Source organism: Erinaceus europaeus, chromosome 9 (assembly GCF_950295315.1).
Source record: "Erinaceus europaeus chromosome 9, mEriEur2.1, whole genome shotgun sequence".
NCBI lineage: Eukaryota > Metazoa > Chordata > Mammalia > Eulipotyphla > Erinaceidae > Erinaceus > Erinaceus europaeus.
This window is the reverse complement of record NC_080170.1, coordinates 334,758-353,490: the sequence shown is the minus strand read 5'-3', so window position 1 is coordinate 353,490 and position 18,733 is coordinate 334,758.

Below are 18,733 nucleotides of genomic sequence, written 5' to 3'. Positions count from 1 at the left end.
TTGACGCTGGGACAGGTCCAGAAGCACTAGGGGACCCTAGGACAAAGACCAGAAGCACTAGGTGAACCTGGGACAGGTCCAAAAGCACTAGGTGACCCTGGGAGAGGACCAGAAGTACTAGGTGACCCTGGGACAAAGACCTGAAGTCCTAGGTGACCCAGGGACAGGTCCTGAAGCACTGGGTGACCCTGGGACAGGTCCAGAACCACTAAGTGATCCTGAGACAGGAACAGAAGCACTAGGTGACCCTGGGACAGGTCCAGAAGTACTAGGTGACCCTCAGACAAAGGCCAGAAGTACTAGGTGACCCTTGGACTGGTCCAGAAGCACTAGGTGACCCTGGGACAGGTCCAGTAGTACTAGGTGACACTGAGACAGGTCCAGAAGTACTAGGTGACCCTCAGACAAAGACCAGAAGTACTAGGTGACCCTGGGACAGGTCCTGAAGCATTAGGTGACCCTGGGACAGGTCCAGTAGTACTAGGTGACACTGAGACAGGTCTAGAAGCGCTAGGTGACCCTGAGACAGGTCCAGAAGTACTAGGTGACCCTGGGACAAAGACCAGAAGTACTAGGTGACCCTGGGACAGGTCCAGAAGTACTAGGTGACCCTGGGACAAGTCCTAAAGTACTAGGTGACCCTGGACAGGACCAGAAGTACTCGGTGACCCTGGGTCAGGTCCAGAAGCAATAGGTGCCCCTAGGACAAAGACCAGAACTACTAGGTGACCCTGGGACAGGTCCAGAAGTACTAGGGGACCCTGGGACAAAGACCAGAAGTACTAGGTGACCCTGGGACAGGTCCAGAAGTACTAGGGGACCCTGGGACAGGTCTTGAAGTACTAGGTGACCCTGGGACAGGTCCAGAAGCACTAGGTGACCCTGGGACAGGTCCAGTAGTACTAGGTGACCCTGGGACAAAGACCTGAAGTCCTAGGTGACCCAGGGACCGGTCCTGAAGCACTAGGTGACCCTGGGACAGGTCCAGAAGCACTAGGTGATCCTGAGACAGGAACAGAAGCACTAGGTGACCCTGGGACAGGTCCAGAAGCACTAGGTGACCCTGGGACAGGTCCAGTAGTAGTAGGTGACACTGAGACAGGTCCAGAAGCACTAGGTGACCCTGAGACAGGTCGAGAAGAACTAGGTGACCCTGGGACAAAGACCAGAAGTACTAGGTGACCCTGGGACAGGACCAGAAGTACTAGGTGACCCTGGGACAGGTCCAGAAGTACTAGGTGACCCTGGGACAAGTCCTGAAGTACTAGGTGACCCTGGACAGGACCAGAAGTACTCGGTGACCCTGGGTCAGGTCCAGAAGTACTAGGGGACCCTGGGTCAAAGACCTGAAGTACTAGGTGACCCTGGGACAGGTCCAGAAGTACTAGGGGACCCTGGGACAGGTCCAGAATTACTCGGTGACCCTGGGACAAGTCCTGAAGTACTAGGTGACCCTGGACAGAGTCAGAAGTACTCAGTGACCCTGGGTCAGGTCCAGAAGCACTAGATGACCCTGGGACGGGTCCAGAAGCACTAGGTGACCCTGTGACAGGTCCAGAAGCACTAGGTGAACCTGGGACTGGTCCAGAAGCACTAGGTGACCCTGGGACAGGTCCAGAAGTACTAGGGGACCCTGGGACAAGTCCTGAAGTAGTAGGTGACCCTGGGAAAGGTTGAAGTACTAGGTGACCCTGGGACAGGTCCAGAAGCACTAGGTGACCCTGGGACAGGTTCAGTAGTACTAGGTGACCCTGAGACAGGTCCAGAAGCAAAAGGTGACCCTGAGACAGGTCCAGAAGTACTAGGTGACCCTGGGACAAAGACCAGAAGTACTAGGTGACCCTCGGACAGGTCCAGAAGCACTAGGTGACCCTGGGACAAAGACCAGAAGTACTAGGTGACCCTGGGACAGGTCCAGAAGTACTATTTGACCCTGGGACAAGTCCTGAAGTACTAGGTGACCCTGGACAGGACCAGAAGTACTCGGTGACCCTGGGACAGGTCCAGAAGCACTAGGTGCCCCTAGGACAAAGACCAGAAGTACTAGGTAGCCCTGGGACAGGTCCATAAGTACTAGGGGACCCTGGGACAAAGACCTGAAGTACTAGGTGACCCTGGGCAGGTCCAGAAGTACTAGGTGACCCTGGACAGGTCCAGAAGTACTCGGTGACCCTGGGACAAGTCCTGAAGTACTAGGTGACCCTGGACAGGACCAGAAGTACTCAGTGACCCTGGGTCAGGTCCAGAAGCACTAGGTGACCCTGGGACAGGTCCAGAAGGACTAGGTGACCCTGGGACAGGTCCAGAAGCACTAGGTGACCCTGGGACAGGTACAGAAGCATTAGGTGACCCTGGCACAGGTCCAGAAGCACTAGGTAACCCTGGAAATGGTCCAGAAGCACTAGGTGACCCTGGGACAAACACCAGAAGTACTAGGTGACCCTGGGACAGGTCCAGAAGGACTAGGTGACCCTGGGACAGGTCCAGAAGCACTAGGTGACCCTGGGACAGGTACAGAAGCATTAGGTGACCCTGGGACAGGTCCAGAAGCACTAGGTGACCCTGGGACAAACACCAGAAGTACTAGGTGACCCTGGGTCAGGTCCAGAAGTACTAGGTGACCCTGGGACAGGTCCAGAAGTACTAGGTGACCCTGGAACAAGTCCTGAAGTACTAGGTGACCCTGGACAGGACCAGAAGTACTAGGTGACCCTGGGTCAGGTCCAGAAGCACTAGATGACCCTGGGACGGGTTCAGAAGCAGTAGGTGACCCTGGGACAGGTCCAGAAGCACTAAGTGACCCTGGGACAGGTCCAGAAGCACTAGGTGACCCTGGGACTGGTCCAGAAGCACTAAGTGACCCTGGGACAGGTCAAGAAGCACTAGGTGACCCTGGGACAAAGACCAGAAGTACTAGGTGACCCTGGGACAGGTCCAGAAGTACTAGGTGACCGTGGAACAAGTCCTGAAGTACTAGATGACCCTGGACAGGACCAGAAGTACTCAGTGACCCTGGGACGGGTCCAGAAGCACTAGATGACCCTGTGACGGGTCCAGAAGCACTAGGTGACCCTGGGACAGGTCCATAAGCACTAGGTGACCCTGGGACAGACCCAGAAGCACCATATATATATATATATATATATATATATATATATATATATATATATATATATATATATAATATCTCCAGGAGCAGCGGATTCATAATGCAGGCACCGAGCCCCAGCAATAATCCTAGAGGAAAAAAAATATATTCTTACTTGCCTAAACACTTTTTTCTTTTCTTTGTCCCCAGAGCCCTGCTGAGCTCTGGATGATGGTGGAGCTAGGAACTGAACATGGGACTCACAGCCTCAGGCAGGAGAATCTTTTGCAAAACCAATATTATGGTTGTTGTTATAATCATTATTATCTATTTCCCCAGCGTCCTGCTGGGTTCTGGCTGCTGGTGGTGCTGGGAACTGAACCTGGGGCCTCAGAGCCCCAGGCAGCACAGTCTTTGGCAGGCCCTGTGCTGTCTGCCCTGTCCTTGAAGCCCATTTCTCACAGAAGCTCCCCTTTGAACTTAATTCCCAGGCCCATGGGCACTCCTGGGCTGTCAGCTCAGTGAGTCATGAGACTCTGCTCACCTGGCCTGGTGGGCGTGGGAAGCAGTACTGCTGCTTGGGAGACTGTACTCAAGAGGAAGGCAGCTGGCACTCACTGTGCAGGGCACATGTGCGCCTCAGAAAAGTGACTCGTGGGCCAGAGAGATAGGCCTGAGTTGGGTCTGTGCCTTGCAATTCACGAGGCCCAGGGCCAATGAGCCCAGGCCCCGCATGGGAGGAGCCATAGCACTGAGGTAAGCTCCACTGCTGTGAAGGTCCTGTCCTTGTCTGCTTAGCCAAGAAAAGGCTGGTGACTAAGGGCATCTGTCAATACCCGTTGCTTTTCTGTTTTAACTACTCCTTAAAATAGCTTTTGCTCTACTGTGCAAGAGGGGTGAATCATGCATGCCAGAAGCCCCAGTTCTGAACAAAAGAAAAGATGGCTGAAGATATGCTGCTATGCTTCTAAATTAGACATGGCTGGGCGTGTGGCCTGGCTCAGAGCAGTGGCTGGAGCCTGATGCTAGTGTGGTCTGCTGGTCTGCCATTTCACAGGTGGATAGTTCAGTCTTCTTGTTCCCTTCAATTAATCACTGTCAAGTTCATTTTGGGAGAACAGTCTTCAGTATAAGATCATACCTGAAAATGTCTGCGGAAACATCTGACAGAAACGCATCTCTGCACAGAGATCAGTGTTGGTCTGCTTCTAGTTCTGCTTCTGGGATCTCTTCCGTTACATTGCCTGACGTTGTAGTCTATTTACATGGTCATTCTGTTACATTGGTTTGGTCTCACTCCCCCTGCCTCCGGGAAATTGTGGTTTAGTCCTTGCCTTTTCACACTTCTTCCTTCTCCCCACCCCCATCCTACATACTTCCTTGGTTCCTGACTCTTCCACAGGGGGAGAGAGAGGAAAGGTAGAGAAGGAGAAGATTGTGATTAGAGAGAGCTTACTTAGATTGTGCTGTGTTCCATGTCAATAAAGAAGTACTGCTCTCCACTCAGCCATGAGTCCCTGGTCATCTGTCTCCCGCCCACAAAGCTAGCCCGGCATACTGGCGCCCTGAACTTTGACAGATCAGCCTAGCCCAGGGACAAGAGCTGGCTTCCCCGAGGGCCCAGGGAGGACAGCTGGCCAGTTCTCAGATCCAGGTGTATAACAGCTGGCCGGTCCTTGGGCCCAGGGTCACAAGATGGCTGGTCCTCAGGCCCAAGAATGTGAGCTGGTCAGTCCTCGGGTCCTGGGATTTGAGCTGGCTGGTCCTCGGGCCCAGGGACACAAGGTGGCCAGGCCTCAGATCCAGGGACATGAGATGGTTGGTCCTCAGATCCTGGGACACAAGCTGGCTGGTCCTCAGGCACAGGGATGCAGGCTCGGTGATCCTTGGGCCCAGGGGCATGAGCTAGCTGGTCTTTGGGCTCTGCAGCATGATGTGAGCTGGCTGGTCCTCAGATCCTGGGACATGAGATGGCTGGTCCTCAGATCCTGGGACACGAGATGGATGGTCCTCAGGCCCAGGGTGGGAAGGGTCAGTGCCCCCACCCTGAACACAACCTCTATTTGCACAGGAGACCAGGAGGACCATGGCCACAGCCCTTGTCTCTGCTTTTTCTGAAGAGGATGTCACACTGGAGGCTACTTCCTACTGCTCCAGCCCAGGCTTCAAGGGTGACTTGCCCCTGTGGGTCCTGGCACCGTCTCTACTGGCAGTGCCCAGTCACAGGCCGCAGGGACCTTGGTGGGGCTGGCTGGGCTCTGAGCCCCTGAGCGGTGCATTCCCAACCCCCATCCTCTTCCCTGCAGCTTCTCTTTAGTCTCCAAAATCTTGATTATATCCAGGCAATTACCCAGCTGGCAACCATTTTATCTTGATTAATTTTTTTCCTTACCATTGTTGGGTCTTCATGGCTCTGGGCCAGCATTTTCAAGTAAGGGGAACAGCAGAATGGTTCTGCAAAAGAATTCATGCCTGAGGCACCAAAGATCCAGGTTTAATCCCCAGCACCACCATCAGCCATAGCTGAGTAGGGCTCTGGGGAAAATAATCATAGTAATAATAATAATAGTGCTGGGAAGACAGCATAGTGGTTCTGCCAAATACTTTTCAGCCTGAGGCTCTGAGGCCCCAAGTTCAATCCCCAGCACCACCAGTAGCCATTGCTCAGCAGGGCCTGGGGAAAAAAAAGAGACAGCACAAGAGAAGGAAAGACTTCCCTGGTGCTGAGGGGTGCAGGCTCAGGCCTGGGTCACACAGGGGAGGAAGGAGCCATATGTCCAGGTGAGCTATATTGCCAGCCCTCCCTTGATCACCGCGATGCCCTGACACGATCACCAGGGAGCCTGACAGGGTCATCTCCTCTGGACCTGCGTTCAGACTTCAAGGAAGCTGGGCAGGAGGATGAGAATAGGTCGACGCAATCTCCCCCTGTTATTGCTACAAATAATTATACTGTCACAATTGATTAATAGAGCTTTGGCAGTGCCTGGTGGGAATGGAGAGTCAGAAGCACCCCCTCTCCCTTACACAGGGGCATATTTGAAGGTTACATTATGAAAGTGGGGAAGGTGGGTCAACATAGACGGACAAAACAAGTCATGTTATGACCTGCCCCTCAAAGAAAGAATGCAGAGATTGAGGCTTCCCTGGTACAAGTTGATGTAGTGAAACGAAGAAAGATTAATAGTTAAACTGTACCAGACCTAGATGAGCAGTGGTCCACGATTAGGCAAAGATCCATGTGCCCCCCATAGAAGATTAATGATAGAAATACCCCTCCACAAAAGTCAAAAACAATTCTGGGTATGACCTCCCCTGAGAACAGGATGATGCTAAGCATTGTACCATTCTTTACAGAAATAGGGGAGTGACATATGGCTTGCCAAAGCCACAAGACTATAATGCTTATTGCTACTTCCTTATGAGCTAGTTCCTTAGGCAGCCTGAATGTAACCTGAAAAAAGTATAAAAGCTAATGCAGTTTCATTATTAAAATGAGTCCAGATTCACCCTCCAATAGAGTGTGGTGTCTATCTGTTCTCCCTCGCGCCGACTCCTGACCCACTGGGGAGGTTGCCTTCGAGACCCCTGACCCTCCTGCTGCTCACCCACTGTGGTGGTCCGCAGCAGATCACCATGGAAACAGTGCTGTGGAGTCCATATTCATGGGCATGGAGGGGTCACTGTGAGCCGTGCTGTGGAGTCCATATTCACGGGCGTGGAGGAGTCACTGTGAACCGTGTTGTGGAGTCCATATCCACGGGCATGGAGGGGTCACTGTGAGCAGTGCTGTGGAGTCCATATCCACGGGTGTGGAGGAGTCACTGTGAGCCGTGCTGTGGAGTCCATATTCACGGGCGTGGAGGAGTCACTGTGAGCCGTGTTGTGGAGTCCATATCCACGGGCGTGGAGGAGTCACTGTGAGCAGTGCTGTGGAGTCCATATTCACGGGAGTGGAGGAGTCACTGTGAGCAGTGCTGTGGAGTCCATATTCACGGGAGTGGAGGAGTCACTGTGAGCAGTGCTGTGGAGTCCATATCCACGGGCATGGAGGAGTCACTGTGAGCAGTGCTGTGGAGTCCATATTCACAGGAGTGGAGGAGTCACTGTGAGCCGTGCTGTGGAGTCCATATCCACGGGCATGGAGGAATCACTGTGAGCAGTGCTGTGGAGTCCATATTCACAGGAGTGGAGGAGTCACTGTGAGCCGTGCTGTGGAGTCCATATCCACGGGCATGGAGGAATCACTGTGAGCAGTGCTGTGGAGTCCATATTCACAGGAGTGGAGGAGTCATTTTGTTAGCTCCCCTTTTCTCAAATGTTCACTCATTAGCACTGGAGAGAGAGAACCTAAGTATCCCTGTGCCAACTCCTGGACTTCCAGGAGCTATTTCTCTGCTTGATAGATGATAAGCTTTGAGACAATGGAACCCCTCAAGACAAGTGTTAATTCCCCCCTGGGCAGGCCATTTCCCCTTAGGTAAACCATTTATCAGTAATCAAGTGAGTCAACACAAGTGAGTCAACACACAGCTTGGTTTCCGCCATTTGTTGCAAGAAACATTCCGCTTTGAAGTTTGCTTCCCCTCCCCCCTCCTCCAGCATCCCCTCTCCTTCCCCAAAGCCTATAATGCCTGTGTTCACAATAAAAATTTACAGCTTGATCAGAAACTTGTCTTGCTGTCATTCTTCGTGTCTCATGTTCCTTTATTTCAGGTCTCATTGGGTTCCTAGCCCCTGTTCACCACCCTGCTGGTCGGGGCATTCTGGCGCCCAGAACGTGGGGCGAAGAAGCTTTCTGGACCTAGAAACTCCGCTGATGGAGAGGGTAGGCCTAGCCGAATTCACTGAGTCACCGCGGCCGAGGGAGTAACACAAAGACTCACATAGATCGCCACAGAGATACCCGACCGTGAGTCGCATCTGGAGGAGAGTGTCACAGCGGCTGAGGTAAGCAAAACCATGGGACATGAATTTAGCAAACTATTTATTCATTAAAGGACTCAAGGAGTCACTCAAGACACGAGGAACTAGGGTTAAAAAGAAAGAATTAAAGAAGTTTTTAGATTATATTGGAAATATTTGCCCCTGATTGCTCCAGGAAGGCACTATAGATGAGAAGCGTTGGAGGAGAATTGGTGACTGTCTTAACAATCACTATCAGTCTTTTGGTCCTGAACGTGTACCTGTTTCTGCCTTTTGTTACTGGAATTTAATTAATGATATCTTAAAAATCTATAATAATCACCCTGATATTAAAAACCTTATTACAGAGGGTGAAAAGGTCCTCCGAAACTTTCTAGTCCACCGTCCAGGACAAAGTCCCCATCCCCATGCCCTTCTGTGATTATTGATCTTGATCCCCCAGTACCCAGTCAAAATAAAAGCCTCCCAGCACCCAATGAAAGTAAAAGCCCTGTCCCCCTCCCTACAGGTTCCACCACACTCACTAAAGTTCCCAAACACTACAATCCCGATTGGTGTCCTCCTCCCTTTAATTCCCCTCCCTATATCCATGCCCCTGCTCTCCAGCCTGACCCTCTCCTTGACAATCCCTCCATCAGGTGGGCACGCTCAGGAGCCCCTACAGGAATTTCCACCCTCCACAAGGTCCTTGCTGACTGGAGAGAGCAGCTTCAGTTAATGAAAGAAATAGCTGCAGTTACAGAAGAGCTTACATTTTTAGCCTCACCAAAAAACCCAATCCCTAAAACTAAAACTAAACCATCCAAATCAAAACCGGTTTTGGCTTTCCCTGTTACTCGGAGCCAGGCTCAAACTGGCTAGCCCTAACCCCTACGCTCTTCCTTGTCCAGACTGCCTCCCTACACCACCGCCCCTCCATTTTGTGCTCCCGTCCTTGACTTGGCCAATAATACTGATTAGACCACTTTCTTTAAAACTGTAAAATGTACCTTAGCCTAGAAAAAGAATTTCAAAGATTTTTCTTTGCACGGCGGCGCAGCGGTAAACTAAGCCCACCTGTTCCGCCCGCACAGCCAATCACGGCACAGAGCTCCTGCTCCACAGATTGGCAAAGACTGCAGTCAATCATTACCTTAGCCACAAACGCCCCTCCTGGGTAGATAGTCTGTGAGTTAGGAATCCAAAAACCAAAATGGTTTTTCAAAGGGAAAATTTTCCTTTGACCAAGAATGTATGTTTTAAGTATGTGCTAACCTTGTTTTCATTAATGTGTGTTAACCCCTAAGTAACTAAAGGTTGTTTTAAGTTTTAAATAAGATTTAGTTAAGCTAAATGTGGTTTTAAAGATCCCGACTTATAGAGTTGGCACACCTTTACCAGAGTAAAATATAGGACAGTTTCGTCCTTCTGATAGCTAATATCAGCATCAATTCATTAGTTAAAAGATTTTCTGAGATATCTAGACATGGTAAAATGCCTCTACAGTCTCTCTCACTCGTGTGAAAATTGTAAATCTTACCAGTACCCTAATACCAACTGCCACTGTTTGTTAATTTGTTAAATCATGCTTGAACTGACTTTCTAATAACCCAGTCAGTGTAGAGCAGTGGCCTTGCCAGGAAAAAAAGGGTTAAACATATTCCTGGCCTGATAAAAAAAAATTTTATTCAACAGATGTGATTCAACAAAATTATTTAATGTAAAATGGTCATCTAAAAGAAATGTTAACAGTAAAAATTTATTTTAACATTTCAGCTATAAGGTTTATTTTAGCTTTTTAAGTAATCTATACAAATCAAAGTGAAAGATCAAGTAAGTTGTGTACCCACCCTTGTTCATAGCTGCCCTAAGGGTGTGATAGCTTTGTGATAAACAAAGATCCTAACAAAGTTTAACATTTTACTTAAAATTGTTTTTAAGACTGGCTTGGGTTAGTAAAAGATAACACAATAATTATGTTAATTATTTACATGCCAGAGGCTCTTGCGCTGGTTTTCTTCTTTATATCTTTCTGCTTTTAAAAATTATCTGGTTTGTTTTAAGACACTGCCAGAGGTTTATTCTTAATAAATTAAGGTAATACATTGTGCCTTTGGTCTGATAGATTTGTTTTGGCAAATCCTGATTTAACAAAATTAATATTTTGAATATTTAAGTTATGAGGTTTTATTTTAGCCTTTTAAGTTGCCATATTAGAGTTCTAAGGAGTAAAATCTATTAAGAGTTTTATATCTATGCTTACTCATGATAGCCTTGTGATGAGTAAAGATCTTAGTAAACTAAAGGTATAATAGTGTGCTTCAACTGTCTAATCAGTTTTAAATAATGCTAAAAAATGGTAAATACTTTATCATGTCAACACATTAGGTATTGACTTTCTATAACATATTGGTATATTCTAATAAAGAGCCTTCTAAAATCATATGAAAGAACTCAAGCCAATTCTAACCATTAGATCATCAATTAACTTGGTACAAGTTCTCTCCCTAAGTAAATAATTATAGGTACATCTGCACATGAAGAACTGACTGCTCATATGGTAAGATATAAAACTAAACATTTTTAATTTTTTATTTATGGGTGTGTGATGACTCCTAAAGTCACTCATATCCTAAATTTTTTCTCATTTTTTTACAATCCTCTTAAAATTTTAACGCTTGACCTGCCATAGTGAGAGCACTTTACTGACTCCTGCATTGTTTAATTAAGATCTTGCTATTCAGACTTTTAAGATTAATCCCCATTGATAAAAGCCAATGCTCTCTGACAGATTGATGTAATTCACCTGCCCATGTTTAGTAAACAAAAACTTTTTTTTCTCAGTTGATATTTTTTCTAAATTTATGTGGGCTACAGCTCAAACAAGAAAAACTAAAACCCTTAAGCTTAATTAATAAAAAAAGAAGGGGAATGCACCCCCCAGTATTCAGTTGGCTAAAGTGTCAATGAAGTAACATACTAAATCTTTTTAATATTTACAAAAATTCGAATTGTCCATTTATTATATCTCATTGACAAAGCCACCCACTTTTCCAGTCACAGAGACATATTTCCTTTTTCTCTTTTTCAACACTGGATGTCCATGTTTGTTTTCCTTTTATTATGGTGGATGACATTATTGCTCTTGCAAAATCCACAGAGTCCCTGTTGGCAAGTCCTTACCACAAAGGACGCCATGGCAGTATATACTCCAGCTAACCTCACCAGCTTATCCAAGTCTTCTCTTTCTGCTGACCTACCACTGCTGACTTCATCTTTGCATGTTTATTGACTGCTCACTTTTCTCAAAATATTCCTCTATGTTCAAGGAACCTCACCTTGACTTCTAATGTGTATGTACCTCCTCTGTGTTTTGGTAAACACCATCCTATATTTTCATGTCAATTCTTCTCTACCTGGTCCTTGCCTCCCAGTTTTGCTTGTTCCACAGCTGACCCTCTATGAAGAAGAAAAATTTCATCAGTTGGCACTGACCAGACCAGACGTGCTGTGTTTCTTCCCCTGGACATCACATCCACTGACTGCTTCCCTTAGACTTGCTGGTGGCATGCTAGGACACTCTATATATTCCTCCCATGAATTTTTTGACAAATTACAACAGGTTATAGACTCCACCACAAATAGTCTTGAGTCATACAGAGCCCCTTATGAGACCCTTATTAGTCTTTTGTTAATGGTTCCCTTAGGATCCTTTATTTTTAATAAGATTACTGATTTTATAAAACAGCAGATTGACTCCTTGGCATTAAAACCTTTGCAAATACATTATCACAGACTTGATTTGGCTGACAGAGGCCTGGCTGAACCTGAGGATGACAGGTCCCCTTTTCAGATGGCATAAAACTCAGAATTATGTATTGAGACATCCAACCTTGGCAGGGCAAGGACACCAGTAAGGGGTGCAAGGAAAAGCACTGCAGGGGGAGGACCTTATAGTCTGCCTCTGAGTCCCCCGTGAAGCAAACCTGATTTGCATGGAGGTTGGTGTCAGCAACAAAAATTGTTTCCCTAGAAACTGTGGCTCTGCCTCCCGTCCCCAAAAAGACACCAAGAGCCTTATAAGATGCGGGAAGGTTGGTTTTGCACCCACCCCGCGGGAGGAATCAGGTCAATACTTCCCTCCTCTGGTTACGCCCACCAAACCTGCTGTTAAGGTCTCTGCTCCTCACCCCCACTGCCTGCCTCAATTTAAATTATAACAAAGGGAGGATATGCCAGGAGCCATTTCTCTGCTTGATAGATGATAAGCTTTGAGACAACGGAACCCCTCAAGACAAGTGTTAATCCCCCCCTGGGCAGGCCATTTCCCCTTAGGTAAACCATTTATCAGTAATCAAGTGAGTCAACACAAGTGAGTCAACACACAGCTTGGTTTCCGCCATTTGTTGCAAGGAACATTCCGCTTTGAAGTTTGCTTCCCCTGCCCCCTCCTCCAGCATTCCCTCTCCTTCCCCAAAGCCTTATAATGCCTGTGTTCACAATAAAAATTTACAGCTTGATCAGAAACTTGTCTTGCTGTCATTCTTCGTGTCTCATGTTCCTTTATTTCAGGTCTCATTGGGTTCCTAGCACCTGTTCACCGCCCTGCTGGTCGGGGCACTGGACCACCGTAAGTCTTGTTTCTATCAATATTTGAGATTTTTTTTAAATCACCTAGGTTAGCAAAAAGCTTTTATTTACTGTGAACCAAAAAATGCAGAAAACAAAATGTTCTGCTCTAACACAGACAGCCACTCTTTCACACACTCTTCATTTTCTCTTCAGTGACTGTCACTTCCATCTTCCTGGAGAAAGGCCTCTCTGTCATTCATCACTTGACTCCAGGACTTCTCAGGTAATGCTGATTCCTGGGAGGATCCAAGCCAGTGTGAGAGGGAGCATCTTCAAGACCTAAAGGCCCATCTAGTGCGCATCCAGCTAAGCTGAGGGAGTTCATCTGAGCTGCTCTGAGAATGAGCCTGAAGCAACGGCTATGCTTTTCGTTATTTGTGTTCATGCTACAGATTCAGAAGCAAAAACCAGAGGAGCAGGCTGTGGCACACCTGGCTAAGCACACATAGCACCATGAACAAGGAACTGCTTCGAGCCCCTGCTCCTTTTTAGGGAGGATGCTTTACAAACGGTGAGGCAGGTCTGCAGGTGTCTCTCTGTCTCTCTCCCTATCTCCTCCTCCCCTCTCAGTTTCTCTCTGTCCTGTCAAATAAAATAGAAAGAAGAAAAAGGAAAAATAATAGCTGCTGGAGCTGTGGATTTGTAGTAGTGCACGAAACCCCAGCAATAACCCTGGTGGCAATTAAACACCAAAAAAAGGAAAGAAAAAAGAAACAAGAAATAAAAAGCATGTGCTCTCGTTCTGATGACAGAAGTGACAGAATGTGAACAGAAGAATGCATATGTTTCATGAAGACATTCAACAGCATGGAAAGGGTGTCATTTTGCCAAGCAAGCAGGGCTGAGAAGGACTCACAGTGACTCCCCTGACTGTCAGGAGTGGAGCTATGGAGGTGGGTGTGGGAGGAGGGATCCACGGCCCCAGGAGACCAGTAAGGCCTGAGTCTGGCAGGCAGAGTGAGACTGAGAACACCACCCACTGGACGTCCCTGCCCACTCCTGTGCGTGACTGTGCTCGGTCCAGGCACTGACTGCCCTGAGCCCTGACTCCCTGTACACGTGATGGGAGGAGCCAGAGTCTGCGAGAAGCATTTCTGAGGTGAAGGGACACGTGAGCACGTGGACATCTCTCGCCTACAGCTGTGTACCTGCAGCTCCCACGTGACCCTGCCGACAGCTGTGCAGGTGTATGTGCGTGTGGTATGTGTGCATGCATGTGTGTGCCTGTGTGTATATGTGTGTGCCTGTGTGTATACATGTGCGTGTGTATGTGTGCTGCCTTCCCTCTGTCTACACTGCAGGCTGAGTATAAGCAAAGGATGGAAATACACTCTTTATGCCCCCTGCACCAGGTCCCTGCCCAGCTGCCGTGCTCATGGGGCAGGCAGGTGCAGGTGGCCACACGTCCATGAATCTCACTGGGGCCACTGCAGATGCCAGCCCTGGATCCTGGGGCCCTCACGGCACAGCCTGCCTGATGGTGGCCATGACAGAGCCACGTCCCCTCTGCACAGATGCTCCCCTGCAGTCACTGGGGAAGAGGACCTGCCTCTGCACCTCAGTGCCCCACACTCGAGTCCCACCGTGATCCCGAAAGCCCTGAAGTTTGGCTTCTGTGCCAGCTCTATGCCCACGCCCAGGGGCACAGGGTCCCTCTGCTCAGTCCTGTTTGTTGATCTGCTTCTAAATTCTGCTTCTAAGACCCCTTCTGTTTCATTGGTTTTATCCCCCCTGCTTAACACTCTATTCAATTTACATCACCACTGTTAACTAAGCACTGCTCTGCCTGTAGGGCACTGGTTTAATCCCCCCTGCTGAACACTGTGCTCTATTTACATAACCACTGTTAACTAAGCACCGCCCTGCCTGCAGGGCATTGGTTTAATCCCCCTGCTTAACACTGTATCTAGTTACATAACCACTGTTAACTAAGCACCGCCCTGCCTGCAGGGCACTGGTTTAATCCTCACTGTTTTCATGCTTTCTCCTTCTCCCCACCCCCTATCCTGCGTACATCCTCTTCGGACCTGACTCTTCCGCCTCAGGATATATAAGGACAGGATTGTGATTAGAGATAGCTTAGATTTCGCTGCGTTCCACATGAATAAAGACTGAACTGCGTACCACTCAGTCATGAGTCCCTGGTCATCTCTCTCTCCCACCTGTCAGAGCTCAGGGCACCAGTATGCCAGGCTAGCTTCGTGGCGGGAGACAGATGACCAGGGACACATGGCTGGGTGGAGAAGCAATATTTCTTTATTCATGAGTGAACGGTTCAAAAAACTAATCTAATCTAGTCACAGCCCAATTCTGTCCTGCTTCTCTCTCCTCCCACGGAAGAGTCAGGAACCAAGGAAGTGCCTAGGATAGGGGGCGGGGAGAAGGAAGAAACATGAACTAGCAAGGACTAAACCAAAATCTCCCAGAGGCAGGGGGAGTGAGACCAAACAAAAAATGTTACAGAATGACCAGGTCAATAGACCACAGAACCAAGCAATGTAACAGAAGGATCCCAGAAGCAGAACTAGAAGCAGACCAACACCCACCCATGAAGCTAGCCGACACCTGTTCGTGGGTGACCAGCTGTCTATGTCTGACCTCAGACGAGTGGTGCCCCAGGTGGACCTAGGTAGGGAATTATCGGACTGGCTTCGTGAGCAGAGACAGATGACCCGGGACTCATGGCTGAGCTGTAGGCAGTATCTCTTTATTCATGCAGAACACAGCACACTCTAAGCCAAGCTAAGCTAAACTAAAACTAAAGTAAAACGAACAATGCTGTCCTTATATATACTTTCAAAGTCGGGTGTGAGCAGGATGTGATGTACAGACGGTGGAGAGAAAAGTGACTGGTGAAAATCAGGGTGTGACAAGGAGAGGGGGCGGAGCAGGCGAGAATTCTACCACTGAACCACCAATGCCCTGGAGGGAGGGTGGTGCTTTATGTAAATGTAAAAGTGATTTATGTAAATAGACCGCAACTTTGAGTGGGATCAAACCAATCCCATACAGGCATACAGGTGCTTGGTTAAGCAGGATTAGAGACAGAAGCCGGGGAGAGCTGGCATACTACCCAACAGGGAATGGGCTGCAGAGACCAGCCCTGAGGTGAGAGCTTGGCCATACTGCTGAAATCAGTCTCCATGATGGAGGAGACAGGCCAAAGGCAGGCCCCTCCCAGAGGCCCAGGCTCACCTAGGCAGAGGGCACAGCCAACACAGAGGCCCAGGCTCACCTGGGCAGAAGGCAGGCCCCTCCCAAAGGCCCAGGCTCACCTGGGCAGAGATCACAACCCTTCACTGAGGCCCAGGCTCACCTGGGCAGAGGACATAGTAGCTCTCAAAGGCCCAGGCTCACCTGGGCAGCGCTCACAGCACAACCAGCTCTTAGCACTCACCTGCCCAGCCTTGCTGCCTGGAGACCTCACACCCACTTGCTGGAGCACAGGACCCTCCCTCCCCCGAGTCTGTGACACAGAGAAGCACTTCGGCATGCAGCCTTGGGAAGGTGTGTGGAGCAACAGCTCTGAACAGCCAGGAGGCAAAGGCCAAGTGTGATCAGCCTTCTCACTCACCGTCCACAGCGTCAGCTGTCAGTTCACTCCTCTCCATTCAGACCTGGCGACTGTTCTCACCTCTGGAGGCGTTCACTCGGGAATGAACAGCTAAAAACAGCCAGGGAGGAAGCAGGTCGCCTGACTTTGCGAGGTAAGAAACCTTGGTGAGACACACTTCTATATTTGAGGTGAAAAGTCTCTGGCCTGATTACAGGGAATCTGCCTCAAACGTCTAATGGTATTTTTTTATTTTAAAGGCCAGAATGATCTCTGCGGTCCGTCTGGTAGAGGGGACACCAAGGTGAAGAGAAACACTGCAGACAAGGCGTGACATGAATAGGCCCTCATTGTTTCTCCACAGAGAGACACAGACTGAGTAAAGAGACCACAGCACCTTCCTCCTGCGTGGTGGGACTGGGCTCGAGCCCGTGTCATATACTCACAACATGAGGCCCCTAACAGAACTTTCTGAGGTCAAAAGACAAACGTAAGGTTTTATAAAGTATTTTCTGATATTTCAGAGTACGTGAACATGCAAAGTTCTACATTAGTAGAGCTCCCTGTGCCCACTCTGACCCCATAATGTGCTTGACTGTCTACTGACCCAAGTTAAGTTCCAGCTACCTCACGTTTATGGTGCTGGAGAACACAGCAGACTGCTTCTGCAGTCTGGCTCCAGGCTTTTGTGCAAGCCAGTAACTTGAATGACCCCGATTAGGGGTCAGGACCCCACCACCGTGACTGTGAGGAACAGCATGGCCTGATGTCCGCACTGAGGGGAGACTCAGAGCCCAGGTCAGAGGCTCTGATCCTTCAAAACAACCTTTCTTTTCTTTTCTTTTCTTTTCTTTTCTTTTCTTTTCTTTTCTTTCTTTCTTTTTTTTTTTTTTGCCTCCATGGTTATTGCTTGGCTCAGTGCCTGCACTACGAATCCACTGCTCCTGTGGCCATTTTTTTTTTTGATAGGACAGAGAGAAATTGAGAGAGAAGATGGAGAGGCACAAAGAAATATAGACACCCGCAGATCTATTCCATTGCTTATGAAGTGACCCCCCTGCGAGTGGGGAGCTGGGAACTCGAACCAGGATTCTTGAGTAGGTCCGTACACTTCAAACTATGTGCGTTTAACCCTGTGTGCCACCACCCAGCCCCCCTCAACAGCAAAGCACCTGTCACATTTGCTTTACAAGTCATTTCCTAAGCTTCCTTGCCCATGAAGACACGCCTTACAGAACATCTGATAAAAAACGAGAGCTCTGGGTTTCAGCCTCACCTGGCTGTGGGTGCCCAGAAGGTGAGGAGACCTGGACACTGTACACGAAGGCAGGACAGACAGCCATCCAGCTGACTCGACTGGCCACCCACAGCCCTTCCTAGAGACCTGCGGCCTCCCTGCAGAGGACAAGCACGGTGTCACCACAGGGCTACGTCAGCAGCCCATCAGCTCAGTGGATCCCTCCTATGCTTCACAGCTCCTGCAGGGAGAACCAGGCTGAGCCTGCGTGGGCTGCCTTCGATGCGTGTACATATACACACATGTACACACACATACATGTGTGCACACAGGCTCTCGTGTGCCCAGGACACAAGCTCACGAGGGGTGTTCACACCCAGGAGAGCACAGACACGGCTCTGAGCAGGAACCTGGGCTGTGTGAGGGTCAGGAGACTGTGTCAGGTGCAGCTTGTTACCCAGCCCGCCGCCTGGAGAAGCAGAGCCCAAGGGCCGTGCAGCTCCCACTTGGTTAAGTGCAAAGAGTACTAAAGCTCCGGGTTCGAGCCCCTGTTCCTCACCTGCAGTGGGGGTGCTTCACAAGTAGCAAAGCAGGTCTGTGGGTGTCTCTCTGCTTCCCTATTTCCCCCTCTACTCTCAATTTTTCTGTCTCTATCCAATAAAATGGAAAAATGGCTTCCAGGAGCAGTGGATTCAGAGCGCCGGCACTGAGCTCCAGTGATAACCCTGGAAGCAAACAAACAACAACAACAACAAAATCAAACTGAAACTAAATTTAAAAAGAGAGAAAGAGAGAAGCATGGCCCAAGGCCGGCAGAGCAGAGCAGAGTGGAGTCTCCCCCCGACCACACAGGGGTGGGCAGGCGGGACAGGGTGGCAACGCCCCAGCACTCAGCCTGCTTTGCACCTCTGCGGCGTCTAGCTGATAAACCCAAAACCCTATTTTAAACACAAACACGGCAGGATTTTCTTTCCTCCATCAGATGATGTTTCAATTAGGTAGTGAGTGGACCCAGAAGGATATTTAAGGGGTCTGCGTAAAGGCTAAGGAGTATGGATGGGGAGGGCTGGCCACAGGGGCACAGCCACCCAGTGGAGGGGCCCCGAGATGACAGACCCCAGTGCAGCTCTTCTGCGTCCTCCAGTCCTCTCAGCTCCCATGGCGTCACTCATCCCAGACCGTCCATGCAGTGTGGCAGCTGTTGTTGTCTCTGTGTAGACAGACAGACTGCTGAATTCATGCTTCACAGCTCACTTCTGCCAGCGGTGGTATTTGGGGTGTGTTGAGCAGCGGGGCACACACACTCACACACTCGCGG